Source organism: Equus asinus, chromosome 9 (genome assembly GCF_041296235.1).
Source record: "Equus asinus isolate D_3611 breed Donkey chromosome 9, EquAss-T2T_v2, whole genome shotgun sequence".
In the NCBI taxonomy this organism is placed as follows: domain Eukaryota; kingdom Metazoa; phylum Chordata; class Mammalia; order Perissodactyla; family Equidae; genus Equus; species Equus asinus.
In genome coordinates, this window is record NC_091798.1 from 79,344,096 (window position 1) to 79,357,209 (window position 13,114).

Genomic DNA, 13,114 nt, shown 5'->3' on the forward strand with positions numbered 1-13,114 from the left:
CCATCAGGGCTGGCCCTAAATAAACATTTGTCAAGTTTACTTTTTATAAAGAATCATACTAACAAGTTCAAATCAAATTTTGATGTCAGTATTTAAATTGGAATGTTTTATATACATAGTTAGAACTGATATTTTTAGTAATATAAAATAGTCCCTTCCAGGAATATGTTCTATATCTCCAATTATTAAAATTTTCATTTAAATCTTCCAATGATAGGATTATACAGTTTTCATCTAGAGTTTCTCCACGTGTTAAAATTCAGTTTTATCCCTAAATATTTCCTATAATTGCTACTCTGATGAATCTCTCCCTTTTTAAAATTATATTTTCAAGCTGTTGTTAATTACTGGAATAGAAAAGTATAAGAAAATTTATATCTTTATGAGTAAATATTTATTAGTCTATGATGGATTTACATGTATGTTCTACGTACATAACTTCATATATGTGTGTATATACACACATAGCAGTAATACACATATATATGCATACTCCTAACAAATATTTATTTCTCATTCATTTTTTCTTTATATTTTCATTCTCAAGAAATCTCAATGCTTTATTAATAATACAGAAGTATTCCTTCTGATTTTAAAATTAATTTAATTAATTTAATTAAAATTAAGCCATTCCCTTTATGACTCTAAAAACAGCTATGTGCCTATTCTCTTAAAAATGCACACACAGAGGGGCTGGCCCAGAGGTGCAGCAGTTAAGTACACACGTTCCACTTCAGCAGCCCAGGGTTTGCGGGTTCAGATCCCGGATATGGACGTGGCACTGCTTGGCAAGCCATGCTGTGGTAGGCATCCCACATATAAGGAAGAGGAAGATGGGCACGGATGTTAGGTCGGGGCCAGTCTTCCTCAAGCCAAAAAAAAAGAGAGAAGGATTGGCAGCAGATATTAGCTCAGGGATAATCTTTCTCAAAAAAGAAAAAATGTACACACACACACACTCAGACATACACACATACTCAGAGATTTTGCATAAATGCTGCTATTGATTGTAATACTGCTTTTCTATTTTGCAAGGAAAAGCTTTTATTTTATATTGTAAGATGGATTTGTTAGGATTTGGTTTTGAATTTTAGCAATTACTTTTTATATATTTATTAAATTATTACATGTTATTTCATATTTAACTTGTTAACATGGTATTATGTTAACATTCTTTCTGATATTGATATCAATCCTTGGATTTCTAAGGGGAGAATCGCCTATTTGTTCATGGAATAGTATTCTTTAAGTATAGAAACTAAATTCAAATTGTTAGCACTCTGTATAATCATCAATTTATCTTTATCATTGAGATGAGTGAAATGTTGGTTTTGTCATTAGAAGGGACAAGGAAGTGTTGTTGTAGGGTGAGAAACTAGATACTTCAAATTATTTTAATGGAAGATAGGAAAATATCAAAGGCAGGAAAAGAAATAGTCCAAAAAGACAAACATTACAGATAATAATTCTTCCTAGGGCAAGTCTAGTGAAAACTGGTTGCATAATATTTCATATTAAATTATAATCGAGGATAAACATAACCATTAGGAATATTTTCAAGTAACTATCTCTGCAGTTACCAACAGTGAACAGCAGACGGTGAGCCCTTTGAAGGCAGAGTGCTCTTTCCCTGTCGTTGCAAATAAACAAAAGAAGGTTTTTGGAATCCAGTATTTAATTTCTGATTTTATTTTATCGTACTTATTTTCATACTTATGAAATTACTGGTGGCAGCTCATTCTTCATATAGTAAAACACTGGGTTCGTATTTATGTGAAAATTCAGTTATGGATACATTCTCTAAATATTTCAAAACAGGAAGAAAAATATTCTGGATTGCTCTAAAACATGTGAGCATGCCTCTAACACTTGCAAGTAAAATGTGCCTCATCTTCCCAGTATCTTAAACTCCTACTCAAACTTTGAAACATTTTTTTAACTCAAAATCTTTCTTGATTCTACCTACAACCTTGCAGGAGGAATTTGTCCTCCTGCCCACTCTCAACTGTATCTTTGTTTCTGGTAGATATAATGGAAGCACACAGGCTTCAGAGCTGAAAAAACAAAACCCCAGAAATTCAAATCCTAAATCTGCTACTTATTAGCAGAGTGAGACTGAATGATTTACTTCAAAGTTTTATTTTCTTTTTTGCTCACTGGGATACTGTCACTTCCCTCACAGGGATGGTTTGAGTCATTTACGAAAGAATGTGTGTGTTAAATCTCAACAAAATTAGTTCATTTTCACTCGTTTCTGATACTTTTAATGTTATATTCATCACAGAATTCTTCTCCTGTTACAACGTTTGTCAGTCTACTTGAGGTCAAGGACTATGCTTTATTCATCCTTGTGTCTCATGTTGACTCAGTGAGTCTGGGAAATCAATTACTGTGCTCCAACCTCTGGGAATCAAAAAGACCAGGAAGTGCTTGCCCAGTTAATTCCTAAAATTCGTTTATGTATTTGCCTAGAGTGCCTCCTGTGGAGTTTGTATCTATTGTGTATTCCTCCAAATATGTGGGCAGTAGTCCCTCACTACATGCTTGTTGATGATGTTTGAAAGAGAATAAATTAATTTTGTTGGCTGATTCCAGTTTGGAAAATACATAATGGATATTTTCTATAACCTGACTAAGCAAAGTTTCTGTTCTTGTGTGTCTGACATCTAATAATAGTGTCAATGTCAGGCTGGATGGTGGCTCTTAACACTGCGACTTTGAGAAACCTCCAGGAACCTCCATTATCGGCAAATCCACATGGAACTGTGATACACAACTGAAAAGTTATAAACTGAGTCATTTCCCCTAAAGAAAATGGAACACTTGGAGTGAAACTCCAGGGGCATAAATCCGTACCAGAGGGATTGCCCTTGTCCAGTCCAGGCTGCAGTTGCTCCGGAAGGTCTTCATTCTGGAACAGTCCGGAGATTTCTGGGAAACAACATCTATGTCTTGATCCCTAAGCTACTTCCAGTCTTCTCTCACTTATCACAGCCCCAAACAAAATTGCTCCAAGACTTTGAAATCTTTAATAAGAGCTAGGCCAGGTTAAAAGCACTGCCCTGAATACTTACCTGTCAGGGGAGATACCATGATGGTTTTCCCAGGGCAAGTTTCATCCATCCAAGTTGGAAACACTGACCTCTGCGATTTACCCAACTGTGGGAAACTTAACTCCATAATTGGTGATAGTGGGGGACTGTGTTCTCACTTTCCCCTGGAAAAGTAAAAAAACGCTTCCTTGAGGCAAGTACAGAGAAACATTTCTTGGGGTTTAATTTCAAAGTTGGGAAGATTGGGTTGAAAAGAAATCAATAATTTGGTATTGTAGGTTCACATTCATACCATATCATTAGGAGAAATAAACAACTTCCACACAGCAGGAAATGATCCTTCTTTGCATCAACATGGTAATATTAGGGAGGAGAGGAAGGTGACTCAGATAATGCTGACATTATTTTGACTTGTTACAGCGGTTACTACCATTGTTCCTAATGGATAATCAAAGCATCAGGATGTTAAAACACATTTATGATTGCCGAGAAGATGGAGCCTCTGCTCCTGTAATTTTCTGCCTGTCTTAGGGTCAATCTTTTTTATTATCAACATCAATTAAACTCTTTCTCTGTTTGCTTTGTCCATAGGCTGCAGCAACCATACTGTGTTCTTCTCCCACAAGTAACCATCCTTTTAAATGTCCGATAAAAATATGACATCTAGGCCATTCGAGTCCACCAAAAAAGGGGCCACTATATTTTCTCTCACACACACACACGCAGACACGCACTTTCCACTTTCCTTCACACACACCCATAAACATCTTTCCCTTTTTCCTCATTAGAAAAAATGATAGGTATTAAACAAGGATTGACTTACATTTTTAAAAAAGAGCAATGAAAATCTATTTGCAATTCTGAAATACATTTTGATTGTATCTACAATTGTTTACACTATTTCAAAGAGGATATGGTCCCAAGAGCACGTAAAAGTTTTATTATTCTTTTTTAAATATTTTATCAAATAATTTTCTGTCCAATTATGCTAAATGTTTTTCTCATAAATATTACTTTGTAGCATAATTGTTGAGTGGGTACATCATTTAGAATTCCACTTACTAAGTAGGGGAAATAATGATTTAATTACCAAAATTAATGCTAACCAAATGAAGTATGTAGTCTTAATTATACTTTAAAATATTGGTATCGATTCCTGGTAGAAAACGCAAAGATATTTTCTGCTTTTGATAATTAATAAAATAACGTTAAGTAATTGTCAGTAATATATTTTTTGGATCTTAAGTAAACATCCACCTATTCAGTGCACCAGCTGGGGAAAAATCAGTTAAAAGACAGTCCTGTGAGGCTAAAGTAGAAAATTGTACAAATCAATATATATATATCATCTTGAAATGAAAAATATGAACTAATTGTTACAAAGCAGGAGCTCACAAATTGGCAAGAACTTCTATCACAGGAAGTAATCTATTAGCTTCTAGACTAACCAGGTGCTATCTCTAACAGAATTGAATAATTGGAAGGATTTAATCATTTTCCAATGAACAATTATCAAATTAATTGCCTTCTCTGGACCTTTCAGTTAAGGTTAGAATCTCACTGATGAAATCTTCATCAAACATTGCCAATGAAAACCATATTTATACAGGAGCTTTGAAAGAGTTCCCAATGGTCACAGTCGAAATAATTTAAGCAAAAATAAATAAATAACAATAGCATCTGATTTTAACAAAGAATAAGATAATTATCCTTGAGTCCATATTGATTTTATTTTTTTATCTTAATACTTAGAATTTTCGTGCAATAAATGTTTTTCTCTTGACGTACAGTTCAATTCATTTTAACATATGTATAGATTTGTGTGCCCACTACCACAATCAAGATAAGGAACAGTTCTATCACAACACAGAACTCACTGTGCTATTCTTTTAGCACAAGTTAGGAGTCACTTCCTCCCTGATCTTACATCTGGCAACCACTGATTTGTGCTCTAAAATCATAGTTTTTTTTTTCTTTTCAAATGGCATACAAATGGAATCACATAGCATATAAACTTCTAAAACTGGCTTTTTCACTCAGCCTAATGCCTTTGAGATTCATGCAAATTGTTGCATACTTCAGCAGTTTGTTCTTTTTTGTTACTGGGTAGTACTCCATGGTGTGGATATGCACAGTTTGTTTATCCACTTACCAACTGAAGGACGTTTGGGTTCTTTCCAGTTGTTGTTTTTTTTTTTAAGATTGGCATCTGAGCTAACAGCTGTTGCTGATCTTTTTTTTTCTTCCTTCCTCTTCCCAAAGCCCCACAGTACAGAGTTGTCTATTCTAGTTGTAGGTCCTTCTGGCTCCGCTATGTGGGACTCCACCTCAGCATGGCTTGATGAGCCGTGCTGGGTCTGCGCCCAGGATCAGAACGGGGGAAACCCTGAGCCGCCAAAGTGGAGCACGCAAACTTAACTGCTTGGTCACGGGGCCAGCCCCTCCAGTTGTTTTTTGTTTTGTTTTGTTTTTGCAAATATGCGTAGAGCTGCTATAAACATTTTTGTACAGATGTTTGTGTAAACATAGTTTTCAGTTCTCTGGGCTAAATATGCAGGAGTGGGATTGCTGGGTCATATAGTAAGTGTATGTCTAACTCTATAAGAAACTGCCAAAACGTTTTCAGAGTAGCTATACCATTTTGCGTGTCCACCAGCAATGTATGATCTCCACCTTGTCTGCATGCTTGCCAACTCTTCACAGGGTCAGTATTTTTTTTAATGTCATTCTAATAGATGTGTAATGTATCTTATCATGATTTAAATTTGCATTTTCCCTAAAGGCTAATGAGGTTGAACATATTTTCATGTGCCTTTTGCCGTCATTGTATCTCTTTTTGTGGGTGTTTGTTCAAGTTCTCTGATCAGTTTTTAAATATATTGTTTGTTTTTTATTGTTGAATTTTGAGAGTTCTTCATATATTCTGAATACATTTCATTTGTTGGATTTGTAATTTGCAAATGTTTTTACCCAGTCTGTATCTTGTCTTCATTTTCTTAAAGTATCTTTCATAGAGCAAAAGTTCTAAATGTTGATAAAGTCTAATTTATCTTTTCATTTTCTTTTATGGATCATGCTTTCAGTGTCATAGTTAAGACTTCCTCTTCTACCACCAAGCTGCATAGATTTTCTTCTAAAACTTCTATAGCTTTACTTTTTACATTTAGCTCCATGATCCATTTTGAGTGAATTTTCGTATAAGCTGTGAGGTTTAAGCTGAAGTTCATAATTTTTCTGTTCCTTTCATCCAAGTGCTGTCCTTTTACCAATGTCACAGTGCCATAGTCACTGTAGCTTTATAGAAAGCCTTAAAATCAAATAATGTGATTCCTCAAAATCTAGTCATTTTTTTTTTTCTTTTTAGGAAGATTAGCCCTGAGCTAACATCTGCTGCCAATCCTCTTTTTGCTGAGGAAGACTGGCGCTGAGCTAACATCCATGCCCATCTTCCTCTACGTTACATGTGGGACGCCTACCACAGCATGGCTTGCCAAGTGGAGCCATGTCCACATCCGGGATCCAAACTGGCAAACCCCAGGCCACCAGAGCAGAACATGCACACTTAACCACTGCGCCACCAGGCCAGCCCTCAAAATCTATTTTTCTTTATCAGACTGGTATAAATAAATATTTGAATAAATAAGTAAATGGAGAAAAAGGAGTAAAACTTTCATATAGAAGAATTGAAAATAATATAGAAGGAATGAGAAAAATATAAAATCACCAATAGACCACCACAGTAAAGATTTCTATAGGCAATATCCATGGATGAATGCTAAAACTTTTAGTTGCTGAAACACTAAGGAGAAACACTGCATGGCCTCTAGGTATCTTCCCAAAATATTTATATTACTATGGTGGTTTTAACATAAATTTCCAATCCTTTGATACTCCTCCCTGAACAAGATGGAGTTTAATTCTCCTCCCCTGGAGTGTGAGCTACATTTAATGACTCACTCATAACAAATAGAATATGGAAAGGTAAAAATCGGAATTTTATGGTGGCGAAACTCAGCAGACGGCACTTTAACCAAGTGATTGTGGTTAGCATCACCTGTAATAAATCATGTTGAAATCAGCTACCCTGATAGGATGCAATGAACAGGGAACACCACCTCTGTGTTATACTTTCCTATAATGCATAACCCTCAATCCAATCATGAAAAAACATCAGACAAACCCAAATAGCTATAAAATAAAGACCAGTACTCTTCAAAAGTGTCAAGATCATGAAAGACAAGAAAAGACGAAGGGACCATCAAACATCGGACAGAACTTATAGAGACATGAAGACTAAATGCAAAATGGTATCCTGCATAAATACAGGAAATGAAAAACCAGAGAAAATATTGGTTAAAAAAATCCTCATAGGGGCTGGCCCCGTGGCCGAGTGGTTAAGTTCGCGCGCTCCGCTGCAGGCGGCCCAGTGTTTCGTTGGTTCGAATCCTGGGCGCGGACATGGCACTGCTCATCAGACCACTCTGAGGCAGCGTCCCACATACCACAACTAGAAGAACCCACAACGAAGAATATACAACTATGTACCAGGGGGCTTTGGGGAGAAAAAGGAAATAATAAAATCTTTAAAAAAAAAAAATCCTCATAAAGTCTATAGTTTAATTAATATCATTGTACCAGTGTTAATTTCTCAGTTTTGCTAAATATATCGTGGTTATATAAGTTGTTAACATTTGGGGAAGATTTGTGAAGGGTATAGTGAATTCTTGGTACTATCTTTGCAACTCTTCTGTAAATCTAAAATTATTTTAAAAGAAAACTTCTAAAAAACATCTTTCCCTTTGTTCAGTTATAAATACCAAAGCATTAACCACCAAAACATTAACATTCTTTTTGTTTACATTCTCTATTAAAGGACTCAATCATAGACATAAAACAATCCTTTCACTCACAGAAAACTTAAATTTTTCCATTTCCAATTTGTCACATTTTTAGTGACACCCAGCAGTGAATAAGAAGTCCATATTGAGTATATGATCTGCTGTTAGAAAGTGTACTATATACTCTTGCAGTATATATCTATTTCTTTTGCCAATATTTTCTCAATTTTCCTTTCATTTGATAAAAACACCGCAATCTTCCATGGGGAACCCCTCTCCCCCACTCTCAGTTCATTTGATTTTGGACAGGGTTGTTTCAGGATAGGTATAAAGTTTAAGACTAGACCTTGAAAGTGTTTCATATGCCTGGCGCTAATAATGGATGCCAGGATGAGTACATCACTTTTGGTAGTTCAATCAGGGCTAATCTTGGGACATTTTTTAAGTGCCTGGAAAATAACTGTCTCTCATTGCACTGAACTGTTAGGATTTATATAATCTTAATCACGAAGCTATTGGGACCCACTAGATGGAGTCTGGAGATGAAATCAACACAGTGGAAAGCAGAGCCAAGAGATAAGGAGATTGAGAACGAGAAATATCTGGTTTGACGACATTATTTAAGCCACTTTATTTAGCTATGTCTAAAGATCATTCTGGAAAACTTACCCCAGACTTTCTAGTTTTATGAGACAATAAATTCCTTAATTCCCATTTTGTAACTTTTGGGGGGATTGGATGAGATCATACACAATTTGCATCAGAAAAAGTCCTTCAAAATTATCAATGTACATGCTGGATAAAATAAAACTGAGGTACTTATTTGTGTCCTTGGTAGACAAGAGATGAAGCAATAATGACTTATTTTGAACCCTAATGATTTATTCCATGTCCATTCTATTTAAAGGTGAAGTATAAAATAAGTCATCTTTCCTTTCAGTTGCACACAACACAGAATATATTATAAGAGAGCACATGACACATATCCTGGTAAAGAACAATGTAATCCATCAATGCTATAAAATTAATAGATAATATGTCTGTATTATTCAATAACGAGAGTGAATACATTGGATAGCATCTAGAAATGAGCCCCAAACGTCTTAGAGAGTTCAAAGTCAAGAATCTATACAATCTAGCATAGGATATAAATAAACTTTAAAATTCTGGAACCAAATTAAAGAAGAAGCCATAGAAATAGAGGGTTTTATAGAGGCAAGACTTAAATCAAATAAAACCATGTCCCTGCACTTATGCCTCCACTCATCTACTCAGTAGAAACTTCATGTATTAAGAAGAGTACGTTTATATCACCTGCCTTCTTATGCAATCTATGCTTCAGTTCCATACAATTTCCCCAATTAATCTGAAATACCATATTGAGTATCTAACTCATATTTTAAAGTGTAAAAAGAAATGAACTTATTCCATTCTTTTATGTTGGGTCATTTTTGACATCCTCAAAAGGAAAAGTCTCCTTTTGAGAAAAGATATCTAAATTGAGTATATCGTTTTAACAGACTTCTTCCTTGGAAAACTATATCAGGTATGCTAACATTACGTCCATAGCATGTAGGTACCATAATTTTAAAATCAAGAACCACTAGATTCCTTTTCAAGTAAACCATTTCAGTATTCTTTAAATTTCCTTCTCTTGACAAACCGCTTTCCCCCTCCCACTCTATTTACCCAACTGGTTCACAAATTAAGTTGCATAAAAATCTACATGGAAGATTTACAAGAGCTCAGTAAGAGGACTGGCAGATGTTCTTCAATTCACTCTTTGAGCGGGAAGGGCATGTGGAAATGGCACTGGTTTGAATGACATTTGGAGTAATGGCCTGCCATTCTGCTGGCACTTTTAGTGTTAAGCAAGTGATCTGCAAAGTAAAGTGGATTCACAGTTAGAGTCAGCACCAGTGCACAGGTCGCCCGTAAAAATAGAAGATTCCATTATTCTTCGAGTTCCCTAGAGGGAGCAAGGTCTCTAGCATCATTACCAGGACTAAATCTGACTTTTCTACCTCCCCTAATTTCCTCCTAGTAATTATAGGTCAAGCACTCTTTTGTAAATTATAAAACCTTTGTTCTTATCAAAAATGAATAGCTGAGGAAAAAATTATAAAAAAGAGTCCAAGGAAAAAAATTTCAATTAGAAAACCAAGCTAATTTGGTATGACCAAAGACTGTCAGGCACACTGACAGCGCTCTGTTATACACTCATTTGGGCTCTTTCAAATTAGTTATGTTAATGTCCTGTGAGTGAATGTAACACTTGGATGGGACAAGATTTCTGCAATTAATTTCTGCAGTCAGTGGAGAGACAAGCAAATTTATTTTCCCCCTCTCTGGGAATTCATAGTGGAGGGTGTGAGGTAGCGAAAGTGCATTTAGGAACGGAGTACAAGCTAAACACAAGCCCTAAATAAAGCAGAAACAATGGGAGCCAATGCCTCCTCATTCATTCAATTGACAATGTTTTGCAGCTTAAACCTGTTTTATTAATTATGTTTGACATTTCCTTAATTAGTTTCATTTACACCAAATCAATCCCTACTGCTGTATGGCATCATTTATCATTTTGAAAAATTTGCATACTGAGTGCTGACTTTTCCTACTTAATTATACATTAAAAGTGTCAAGCGCACTTGCTGCCTGGCATTATCTGCCTCAGAAAGGTTTGTGGCTGGACGGTGATGGTATTAATCATTAAGAGCCCCCAAGTGCTGCTGGGTAATATCTGGGGAGTAGAGTGGCTCTCATTTTAACGCTAGAGAGCAGAAGTGCTTTTGTAAAATGACCCAGAGCAAAAACAAAATAAATGACCTAAAACATCCGGTGTACTGTAATGCTTTGCTCTTTCAATAAAAATATGCTTTGGTGCGAAGGTTTACTATTAACTATTCATTTTCTGTAAATTTACACACTACAAATACACTAGTAGTAAATTTGTGATCTCAGCCTGGACTTGAAAACAAGATATTTTGGTTGAATATATAAAAGTGGCTTGGTAGCATACGTTCCAATATGTGCCAACTCAAACGTGTTACTTTACAAATGAAAGGTAGAAAATATAGTATATTGCTAATACAGTGATTGATGTTGCTCATTTCTTTTCTCCTTATAACTTTCAATGAATAAGCAACTATATTTCACTAAACAGCATGAAGTACAACTGAACAGAGCATGGCTAAAAATCTAATACTATAATAGAGCTTCGTTTGCACATTCTAATAGTTAGATTTCAATATTATGGAATTTTCCGTAATGAAAAAATTACAAGACTGTACAATTTTTAAGCACAAAGCATGATCGTGAGCCATAGCAATGAAAGAGTTAACGAGAACCTGTTTGTAAATTGTATATCAACTATGCCTTGCTTCATGTCAGGACCGAAACTTAGTGCAGTTAATATTCAAATTCATTTTCAAATGCTTGCCCATTAACATAATATATGCCACTTTGCAAGCCTGGTCAGAGAAATCTGTAACTAAATAATTTTCAAGTTTCCTTCATATCAGATGCATTATATGCAGTGTGAAATTATTTCCCCACTCTGTCCCTTTGCTGAACAGCAGAGAAGCAACACACAATATAGTAGATATTACTGCAAGTGCAACACATTCTTTAGGAGCTACTATATAGGCAGGAAAGTTTATAATTGCTAATTTTAAGTGAGCATTTAATTGCATAGTTTATGTATAATTGTAAGGTTAATATGCAATTGCAATACAGCATTACTTAAAACAGAAAAGAGGAATGTATACAGCACAAATGTATTTATGCAAATATTATAAATAACTCATTTATGTTTTCAGTTAAATATGCTGTGTTTTTAATGATGCCATCATTAAATGTACTTGTTTCTTCTCACATGAAAATAATTTAATAATGAAAAAAATACATCTAATTTAAATATTTAATGTTGGAAAACACCAAAATGATCCATGTATGTGCTGATGATCTGGTCAAATTTTAAAAATAATGTTGAAACCAATAGTATAGTTTTTATATGCCTTATATTTCCCAAATTTTATATCTTTAAATCTATACCTATAGTCTTTCTTGCCCTTTCAAGTATGGTCCTCCATTCTAGTTACAAATTTTAAAAGGGCAAATAACTTTTCTCATCAGGAAAGAATAATAAAATATCATAAATAATAATGATGATCATGATAATAAGAGATAGCATATTTTAACACTGAGTATGGCCCAGTCACTGTGCTAAATGTTTTCTATTTATTCTCTTTATCCTCACAATAATCTTATGAGACAGATATATGATTACTCCACCAAAGCTAACAATTTTAAGTAACCAGTCAAAGATCACAGATCTACGTGGCAAAGTTCAGTGCCACAAAAAGATTGCCCATCCAGCGTCCGTGTTCTCAGTGATTTTGCTGAACTACATATGTTCATAATATTCCAAAAACTTCTAGAGGCATGTGTGCCATGGTGAAAAGGATATTAGCTTTTGAGTCTGACTGATATTCTTAAATCTAAGTCTATCAATTACTAATTACATGACTTTGGGCAATTTACTTAAATCTTTTGGGCTTTTTTTCTCATCTATAAGTTGGGGTCAGCATACCTGTTTCATACGGTTGTTGGAAGAAGTAAAAATTGGTCTCATCCTAGTACATACGTCATAAAGGTGACTTGTCCTGTCCCTATCAGATGTAAAACATCTGTTTACATTTGACCCTTCACTGAGAATTAAGCCGTCCTGTGTCAGTTTTGTTCCCCAAGCACCTAGAACAAGGTTGGGCACATTGTAATATCCATAAATGAGTCTGCGTGAGGGCAATATTTTATACTGTTGAGTCTGCAACTGATCCCCTCTCTTATCGTCAAAGAGCCTTCCTCACCCTAGTCCTCACAATCCATCTAGAGTCTGTGTTTGGTTTAGAAAAAAAATTTCTGCCTTTTTTCCTCCACTCTTCCGCTGCATTCCTGCTTTATGTATAGGGCCGGGACGCTTCTCACGTTCCTTCACCGGTCAACCTACTTAGTGGAAATTGGGATAACAGCAAAGGCTATTTGTGTTTATAATGTAATCAGAGCTAACTCAAAGTTAAACGCAGAGAGAAAACCAGGACGTGACTGCAATTCTTCATAAACAGCACGTTCTATATTATGCAGTTATGTAAATAGTTTTAATGTAAGTGGATAACCGGATCCAGAGACAAAGACAAAATTTACTCAGAGTATTTTATATTTGCT

The 13,114-nt window shown here is 35.2% G+C and overlaps 1 pseudogene; it reads left to right on the plus strand.

Annotated features, from left to right (window-relative positions):
• The first annotated feature begins 3,066 nt into the window (after window positions 1–3,066).
• On the plus strand, window positions 3,067–3,220 carry LOC123289976 (U1 spliceosomal RNA; annotated as a pseudogene).
• Window positions 3,221–13,114: the final 9,894 nt, after the last annotated feature.